This window comes from Macaca fascicularis, chromosome 8 (genome assembly GCF_037993035.2).
Source record: "Macaca fascicularis isolate 582-1 chromosome 8, T2T-MFA8v1.1".
Classification (NCBI taxonomy): Eukaryota; Metazoa; Chordata; class Mammalia; order Primates; family Cercopithecidae; genus Macaca; species Macaca fascicularis.
The window spans coordinates 8973784-8983839 of NC_088382.1; the positions used below are offsets into that span (position 1 = coordinate 8973784).

At 47.5% G+C, this 10056-nt stretch overlaps 1 pseudogene; it reads left to right on the forward strand.

Annotated features, from left to right (window-relative positions):
* The first annotated feature begins 400 nt into the window (after positions 1–400).
* Positions 401–4336, forward strand: LOC141407538 (heterogeneous nuclear ribonucleoprotein A1-like 2; annotated as a pseudogene).
* The last annotated feature ends 5720 nt before the right edge of the window (positions 4337–10056 follow it).

Consider the following 10056-nt stretch of genomic DNA (forward strand, 5'->3'; position numbering starts at 1 on the left):
GTACTAGGAGAATCTAAAATCCCTCCCAGTTCTGCAACACGCTGCTGTGGGCTCAGAAGCCTTAGTTATTCTGGAAGCAGCAAGAGGTTAATTTTAGGCCAAAATCTATTTGTTCTTCTCTCAATGGCTTTCAAAGGAAAATGGAAAGTAATGCAATGCTCCACATCTTCATTGAGGAAGAACATGACATTTCCCCTTTATTTCTCTAAAGGAAAGGCTGCTTAGGCAAGTGTCTAAGCCATGAAGATCCCCCACCCTCAATCTCACTCTCCTTCTCTTAGTCCACTCTGTCTCATGTAAAGCAGAATCTTTGAAGGATACAGAGAGTAATTACAAATAAATACTGGGTTCTGCTGGCCCAGGGTATGCTGACTTTCTGCTCAGCCCATGGCGAGCCACCATGGCCAAGAACTCGTTCTCCACACCCCTCTACCCGCTTATCCCAGGCAGTATCCTGACCTGTGCCTGCAGGACACCTGTTGTGGGACTCAAGAAATATCTGATGACAGAGTGTATGAGAGGCAGTGGGGACAGGGCAAGCGGGGAGTAGGGGCTGCTCCCGGGACTGCTGGCTGCCTGTCCTGGGAACAGGGGCCTGGGATGCCACCCAGAACTCATCCGTGGGCGCAGAGCCATATGCTGGTTTTGAGTGGGCTTTAGTATTGAACGGCTGGATCTCAATCCTGATTCTTCCTGAGCCACTTCTTAGTTGGATGATAATGAACAAGTCATTTAATCTCTATCAGCTTCAATGTGCTCTTCCCTAAAACAGGGATAATAAGAGAGGATAATTCACGGGACTGCCGGGAGGATTAAGTGAGCTTCAAAAGTACTGAGTGTGGAGGTTGGCAAATAGCAAGTGCTCCATGAGTATTGACCAGTAAGTAAGCACTCAGCAGGTAGTAGCTGTTGCTGCTGCTCCTGTTATTTGGAAGTGGTTTTTGTCTTCTAATTCATGCGGAATTATCTTCTCACTGCACCACATCAATGGCACAACGGGTCAGGCAGCCACCTCCAGTGCCCTGTAGGCTCAGATTCACTAACAATTAGAAGGACCTGTTCCTAGAGGTACCCATTAGTGGACAGGAGAACCCACAGTCCGCCCGTTAGGGTGAGAGTTCCCACAGCCATCCTGTCTCCCCAGCCACAGCAGCACCCCTCTCCCAGCAGCACCCTTCCCTTGGCAGCCTCACACCTGCCTGCTAGGAGGTCACGTGGCTCATGAGCTAAGCCCAGGCCTGGGAGCTGGGAGTCTCCTCACCCATGCACTGACCGTCTCTATGACTCTAGGCACGTCACCTCAACTGCCTGCAATGTGAAGGGTGGGACTGAGGTACCGTGGTGCTCCCTACTAAGGAAGAAAGAGGGCACCAGTCTAGAAAACATCTGGAGACTGTAGAAGGAAGCACCAGCTCATGACTAGCATGGAGGCATTGCAGAAATACACAGTGCAGGGCCAGGTGCAGTGGCTCACACCTGTAATCCCAGCACTTTGGGAGGCGGAGATGGGAGGATTGCTGGAGCCCAGAAACTCAAGACCAGCCTGGGCAACATAGTGAGACCCCATCTTTACAAAAAATATACAAAATTAGCTGGGTGTGGTGGTGTGCACCTATAATCCCAGCTATTTGGGGGTCCGAGGTGAGAGGATCGCTTGAGCACTGGAGGTCAAGGCTGCAGTGAGTCATGATCACACCACCACACCAACTGGGCAAGAGAGTGAGACCCTGTCTGTTAAAAAAGGAAGAAGAAAGAGGAATATGCAGTGCCCCATGGCCAGTTTCCTGCCAAGGGTGAAGGGAAGTGGCATTGTAACAAGAGAATTTTAAAACAATCATAAAAGCTACTAAGAGTCAGTCTATTATTTATTATCACCATGTCCCAGCAATTCTAGACAAGGTCAGTGATAACACATCTGGGGACTGGTGAGGGCAATCAATCCCATTGTCCTCCACCTTGGTGTGCCATCACCTGGGGGCCACAGCCTCCCACCCTTCCGATTCATGCATTCCCTAAAATGCTCCACGCCAGGGCCCAGCCCTCTTTGCCAGAATCATATTACTTTTCTCTCTGCTCTGGCTGCTGAATGCTCCCCACCCTAGCTCACTAAGATCACCTCTAGCTGGGAGGCCTCAACCCTCTCGGGCTCTTGATGTTCCTTTCACCTTTACTTCCTGACTGTGCCCACTCCCTGCTCTGTACCTGGCATGGAAACTGGGAAAGTTTCCAGAATCAAAATGGAGTCACTTGTGTTAAAAAACCTTAACAAGGCCGGGCGTCAGGGCTCACGCCTGTAATCCCAGCACTTTAGGATGCCAAGGCGGGTGGATCACCTGAGGTCGGAAGTTCAGGATCAGCCTGGCTTTCTGCCCATGGACGCCGCGGAAGAAGCATCCTTCAAGTCTCTCTTCTTGCCGTCATCTCTAAGTCAGAGTCTCCTAAAGAGCCGGAACAGCTGAGGAAGCTCTTCATTGGAAGGTTGAGCTTTGAAACAACCAATGAGAGCCTGAGGAGCCATTCTGAGCAACGGGGAACGTTCCCGGACTGTGTGGTAATGAGAGATCCAAACACCAAGCTCTCCAGGGCCTTTGGTTCTCACATATGCCACTGTGGCAGAGGTGGATGCGCCATGAACGCAAGGCCACACAAGGTGGATGGAAGAGTTGTGGAACCAAAGAGAGCTGTCTCGAGAGAAGATTCTCAAAAACCAGGTGCCCACTTAACTGTGAAAAAGATATTTGTTGGTAGCGTTAAAGAAGACACACAAGGCCGGGCGCGGTGGCTCAAGCCTGTAATCCCAGCACTTTGGGAGGCCGAGACGGGAGGATCACGAGGTCAGGAGATCGAGGCTAACTGACCTAGTCATCCTGGCTAACACGGTGAAACCCCGACTCTACTAAAAATACAAAAAACTAGCCGGGCGAGGTGGCGGGCGCCTGTAGTCCCAGCTACTCGGGAGGCTGAGGCAGGAGAATGGTCTAAACCCGGGAGGCGGAGCTTGCAGTGAGCTGAGATCCGGCCACTGCACCCCAGCCTGGGCGACAGAGCAAGACTCTGTCTCAAAAAAAAAAAAAAAAAAAAAAAGAAGACACACAAGAACATCACCTAAGAGATTATTTTGAACAGTGCGGAAAAATTGAAGTGATCAAAATCATGACTGACCGAGGCAGTGGCAAGAAAAGGGGCTTTGCCTTTGACACCTTTGATGACTATGACTCCATGGATAAGACTGTCATTCAGAAATGCCATACTGTGAATGGTCACAGCTGTGAAGTTAGGAAAACCCTGTCAAAGCAAGAGATGGCGAGTGCTTCATCCAGCCAGAGGTCTAAGTGGTTCTGGAAACTTTGGTGTTGGTCGTGGAGGTGGTTTCTGTGGGACCTTGGTCATGGAGGAAACCTCAGTGGTCATGGTGGCTTTGGTGGCAGCCATGGTGGTGGTGATGAACGTGGTGACAGTGGGGATGGCTATAAGGGATTTGGTAATGATAGAAGCAGTTTTGGAGGTAGTGGAAGCTACAATGATTTGGGCAATTACAACAATCAGTCTTCAAATTTTGGACCCATGAAAGAAGGAAATTCTGGAGGCAGAAGCTCTGGCCCCCTATGGCGGTGGAGGTCAATACTTTGCAAAACCACGAAACCAAGGGGCTATGGAGGTTCCAGCAGCAGCAGTAGCTATGGCAGTGGCAGAAGATTTTAATTAGGAAACAAAGCTTACCAGGAGAGGAGAGTCAGAGAAATGACCAGGGAAGCTACAGGTTACAACAGATTTGTGAATTCAGTCAAGCACAGTGGTGGCAGGGCCTAGCTGCTACAAAGAAGACATGTTTTAGACAAACACTCATCTGTATGGGCAAAAACTGGAGGACTGTATTTGTGACTAATTGTATAACAGGTTATTTTAGTTTCTGTTCTGTGAAAAGTGTAAAGCATTCCAACAAAGGGTTTTAATGCAGATGTTTTTTCGCACCCACGCTGTTGATTGCTAAATGTAATAGTCTGATCGTGACGCTGAATAAATGTCTTTTTTTTAACGTGCTGTGTGAAGTTAGTCTACTCTGAAGCCATCTTGGTAAATTTCCCCAACAGTGTGAAGTTAGAATTCCTTCAGGGTGATGCCAGTTTGTATTTGGAATTTATATACAACCTGCTTGGGTGGAGAAGCCATTGTCTTCTGAAACCTTGGTGTAGTTGAAATGATAGTTACTGTTGTGACCTGAAGTTCACCATTAAAAGGGATTATCCAAGCAAAATCATGGAATTATTGTTTATAAAAGTGATTGTTGGCACATCCTATGCAATATATCTAAATTGAATAATGGTACCAGATAAAATTATAGATGGGAATGAAGCTTGTGTATCATCCATTATCATGTGTAATCAATAAATGATTTAATTATCTTGAATGAAAAAAAAAAAAAAGATCAGCCTAGCCAACACGGTGAAACCCCATCCACTAAAAATACAAAAAAAAAAAAAAATTAGAGGAGCATGGTGGCCCATGCCTGTAATCCCAGCTACTCAGGAGGCTGAGACACTCATTGTAGCGATGGGAGAGGTGGACAGCACCTCTCCCAGGATATTTTTCTTTAAGAGACAGAGTCTTGTTCTGTCACCCAGGCTGGAGTGCAGTGGCACCATCATGGCTCACTGCAGCCTCAATCCCCTGGGCTCAAGCAATCCTCCCATCTCAGCCTCCTGAGTAGCTAGGACTACAGGTGCACACGACCATGCCTGGTTAACTGTTTAATTTTCTGTAGAGATGTGGGTGTGGGGGTCTCACTATGTTGCCCAGGATAGTCTCAAACTCCTGGTCGCAAGCAATCCTTCTGCCTCCGCCTCGCGAAATGCTGTGTTTGGATTATTATTATTTTGGTAGAGAAGAGCTACCAGCTAGGCTTAGGGAACGCCTGCACCCCGGCACTTCATCCTGGGATTCCTGTCTTGAGTTGTGTAAATTTGGGGCAACAATGAGTAAACTATGAGGTGGGGGAGGTCAAACTTTAGAGGCTTCTGCCCTTGTCTACTGCTGCCTACTTCCTCCTTCACCAGAGCACCTGCCATCCCACTCTCAGCAAAGTTCATCTCAAAGAGGCTGAGACAAGCTGAATCCACAAAGGGAATCTCAATTGTAAGGATCAACAAACTTTCTCTGTGAAGGCCAGAGAGTAAATATTGTAGGCTTTGCAGGGCCTGCGGGCCACATCACAACTACTCAACTCTACGATGCAGTGAAAGTAGCCGTAGACAATATATGAGTGGAGCCGTGTTTCAATAAAGCTTTATTTATACAAACAGACAGTTTTCAGATTTAGCCCACAGGGTGCAGTTTGCCGATTTCTACTCCAATGGGACATTTCAGCCACTGTGGCCCACCACAGAGCACCATACAGAGAAGTTTGTACCAAGACTGCCCTCGAGCCGCTTCTAATCTAGACGTTTATGAAAGATGAGTAAGTATAGGAAGGGGGAACATGTAATAATATTCTTTCATATCATCACAGCTTTTCCATTCACTCCTAGAGGGTTTGCCCCGCACTCGCTGTGTGCCAGGCACTGTGCTTGGCCCGCGGGAAGGTAGAGATGAAGCTGCCACGCTGCCCCAGGGAGTGCCCCACTCCCTCTGGAGCTGTGTCAACAAGGCTCTGGCCTTCTCTCCAGGAATACCAAAGGGAACACAGAGACCAGAGGGCAAAGGAAGAACTGCAAGAAGGGAGCGCCCGAATCACCCACACACCTGCCGTCCTCAGCCCTCCAGTGTGACTTTGGATGAGTTACGAACTCTAAATCTCATCTTCTCCTCCTACTTGAGGAAACAGTGCTTATCCCCAAGAACTGTTATGAAGCTTAAAGGACACATTTGCAAAGCACAGGGCCTGACACATGTTAGATGCTTACTAAATGATACTTCTGTTTCCTTATCTATGAAAGAAAAAAAAAATACGTCCCAATGGGGCCATGCAAGATGGATCACACCTATAATTCCAGCTTTTGGGAGGCCAGGGTGGGAGGACCACTTGAACCTACAAGTTCAAGACCAGCCTAAGCAACATAGCAAGACCCTGTCTCAAAAAAATTTTTTTTAATTTAAAAATAATTTTAGGCCGGGCGCGGTGGCTCAAGCCTGTAATCCCAGCACTTTGGGAGGCCGAGACGGGTGGATCACGAGGTCAGGAGATCGAGACCATCCTGGCTAACACGGTGAAACCCTGTCTCTACTAAAAAATACAAAAAACTAGCCGGGCGAGGTGGCGGGCGCCTGTAGTCCCAGCTACTCGGGAGGCTGAGGCAGGAGAATGGCGTGAACCCGGGAGGCGGAGCTTGCAGTGAGCCGAGATCTGGCCACTGCACTCCAGCCTGGGTGACAGAGCAAGACTCCGTCTCAAAAAATAATAATAATAATAATAATTTAAAAAAATTTTTTAAAACTTTCTGATGAACACTACTCCTGACCATTCCATGCAATTCTGAGTAGTGTTATTCCCTCTAGGGCAAGAATAAAGCATCCCAAAATGCCAAAATTCATTCATTTATTCATTCATTCATTCATGTATTCATGCTACAAATATGTAATTCACACCTACTATGTAAGTAGACACCCTCCAAAAAGCCTGGAGGTCTGTCCTCTGAGTTTACAGCATAATAGAGATGATAAACTAAAAAAAAATAAAAATAGACAAGAACAAAAAAGGTAATTGTTTTGAAGGAAGAGTGCAGGGAAAGATTTATATGTACATGTGCGAATGTGTGTATATACATACACACGTGTAATGTGCTGCACAACGTACGTACCACACTCAGCTCAAGGTATCAGGCATTCCCACCACCCCAGAAAAGTCCCTCATGCCATTCTCAGGCATTAACCCTACCAGAGACAACTACTGCTCTAAATTCTGTGATCACCAGTGAATTTTGTCTGTGGCTGAACTTGGTGTTAATGGAATTACACTGTGTGCAGTCTCGTGTGCCTGGCTTCTTTCAGTCAATGTTATGTTCATTCTGTTTGTGAAACAGTAGTTCATTCTTTTTTATTACTGTCTATACCATAATGTATTTATTCTCCTATTGATGAGCATTTGGCTTGCCTCCACTTTTTGGTTATTAAAAGTAGAGCTATTGGCCGGGGTCAGTGACTCATGCCTGTAATCCCAGCACTTTAGGAGCCCAAAGTGGGTGGGTCCCCTGAGGTCGGGAGTTCAAGTCCAGCCTGGCCAACATGGTGAAACGCCTCTCTCGCCCAGTCTGGAGTGCAGTGGTGCGATCTTGACTCACTGCAACCTCACCTCCTGGATTCAAGCGATTCTCCTGCCTCAGTCTCCCCAAGTAGCTGGGACTACAGGCATGTGCCAGCACGACCAGCTAAATTTTTTTGTATTTTTAGTACAGACGAGGTTTCACCATGTTGGCCAGGCTGGTCTTGAACTCTTGACGTCAGGTGATCCACCTGCCTTGGCCTCCCAAAGTGCTGGGATTACAGGCGTGAGCCCCGTGCCCGGCCAAAAATGTTTTTTCACTTCCATTTATCCAACAATTCCTTCTGTTTTGTATACCTGCCACTAAATGTCTTCCCCTTTCCTGTTCTCTACTTCTTTTGTGGGATCCACTTGAAGCCTCTCTTGTGGACTGTGACTCTTTCCTGCCACCAGGTGGCAGACTTTGCCTGCTCTGCCACCTCTCCTGCCCTTAGCAAAACTGCTTAGGGTCGGTGGGAGTTGGAGGTGGACAAGCTGATGGAGTCCTGTGTCTTTTCTGAAGTTCTGCTTGGCAATCAATTGCTTCCTTTCCTTTTTGGTCCTCGTGGTCAGCACAATGCTTTGGGCAGAGTCAGCATTCAATAACAAGCAAAGCAGACACAGTTTTGGTTTGTAAGATAAAGTTCTAGAGGCCTATTGCATAACAGTGTGTGTCTATGTAACATGACTGAACCGTACTCTCAAAAGTGGTTCTGATGGTAAATATGTTACATGTTTTGCAGCACAATTAAAAGTAAAAAATAAAAAGTAGGCCGGGTGCCGTGGCTCATGCCTGTAATTCCAGCACTTTGGGAGGCCGAGGTGGGCAGATCACTTGAGGTTGGGAGTTCAAGACCAGCCTGACCAAATGGAGAAACCCCATCTCTACTAAAAATACAAAATTAACCAGGCATGGTGGCACATGCCTGTAATCCCGGCTACTCGGGAGGCTGAGGCAGGAGAATCGCTTGAACCTGGGAGGCGGAGGTTACAGTGAGCCAAGATCGCGCCATCGCACTCCAGCCTAGGCAACAAGAGTCAAATGGCATCTCAATAAATAAATAAATAAATAAATAAATAAATAAATAAATAAATCAGTCAGTAAGTCAGGCCTTTCTTTACCCAACCCCAACCCCAAGGTGGCGTTCATCATCATGTCCCTATACCTCCTCTGTTTTCATTGCTATCAAAAATAATAACAATAATACAAAATTTAAAAGCAAAGTAGATTAATGGACTGGGCACGGTGGCTCATACCTGTAATCCCAGCACTTTGGGAGGCCAAGGCAAGTGGATCAGCTGAGGTCAGGAGTTTGAGACCAGCCTGGCCGACATGGTGAAACCCCATCTCTGCTAAAAATACAAAAATTAGCCAGGCATGGTGGCCCGCACCTGTAATCCCAGCTACTTGGGAGGCTGAGGCAGGAGAATCTCTTGAACCTAGGAGGCGGAGGTTGCAGTGAGCCGAGATCATACCATTGCACTACAACCTGGGCAACAGAGCGAGGCTCATCTTAAATAAATAAATAAATAAATAAATAAATGCAAAGTAGATGAATGAAGGCAAAGCCTCTCTTTGCGTAATTTCTCTACAAGAATGTCCACTCTCCAAATGCTCTGTGACCTGTTTGCAGAATGAGACAGTTTACAACAATAAAGGCATAAGAGGTTACAGCTGTGGCCTTCCTCACATAGCAAGGGGGAACTAGGGCCCACATAAATATTCAAACCAAGGAGCACAGCAATGGGTGCCCTAATGGTGGGATGGGGGAGGCTGAGAACTGGGTGAGCACTGGGTGAGGCCATCCCGGGGGACACTCCTGCCACTGCTGGGTCTGACCCAGGAAAGCAGCCCCTGCTGTGGGCCCCTGAGACAGCTGCCAGGAGGCCGAGCTGCCCATGACAGCTCCCTCGCCTGCGAACACACACACATGCCTGGAGACGGATCTGGCAGGGCCACCTCTGAAAATGAGCAAACTGAGGCCCGGAGAGGTGAAGGAATATTGCCAGGACCACACTGTGAGGGAGGCCAGAAACCGTGCGGGATCCCAGGTCTTCCGAGGGGCAGCCCAGTGCCCCATGCACCACACCTTGTGCACTTAAGGAAAGAAGCTGGCAAAAACAATGGGTGGAAATCAATTTCTGACCACTTAGAAAGTGGAAATCCTTAGCAAAGATAAGTTGATAAGATGTATCAATTGGGTTTAATTCTGTAAAAAGTTGTACATTCAAAATGTATATAAAAGGAAAGACACAAATTGGAAAAGAAGGCAGGTGGAGGCAAAACAAAAATATTAATAATAATCAGTGAAGAGAACAGCACTGTGCTGGCCCGGTGACTCACGGCTGTAATCAAAGCAATCTGGGAGGCTGAGAAGGGCAGATCACTTGAATCTAGGAGTTCGAGGCCAGCGTGGGCAACATAGACCACCCCCTATCTCTTCAAAAAATAAAAACATACCTGGGGCCAGGTGCAGTGACTCACACCTGTAATCCCATCACTTTGGGAGGCAGAGGTGGGCAGATCACTTGAGGTCAGGAGTTCAAGACCAGCCTGGCCAACATGGTGAAACCCTCCCACTAAAAATACAAAAATTAGCCAGGTGTGGTGGTGCGTGCCTGTAATCTCAGCTACTTGGGAGACTGAGGCAGGAGAATTGCTTGAACCTGGGAGGCAGAGGTTGCAGTGAGCCAGGATTATACCACTGCACTCCAGCCTGGATGAGAGTGAGACTCTGTCTCAAAAAAAAAAAAAAAAAAAAATGTAGCCAGATGTGGTGGTGCACACCTGTGGTCCCAGCTACTCCAGAGGCTGAGGTTGA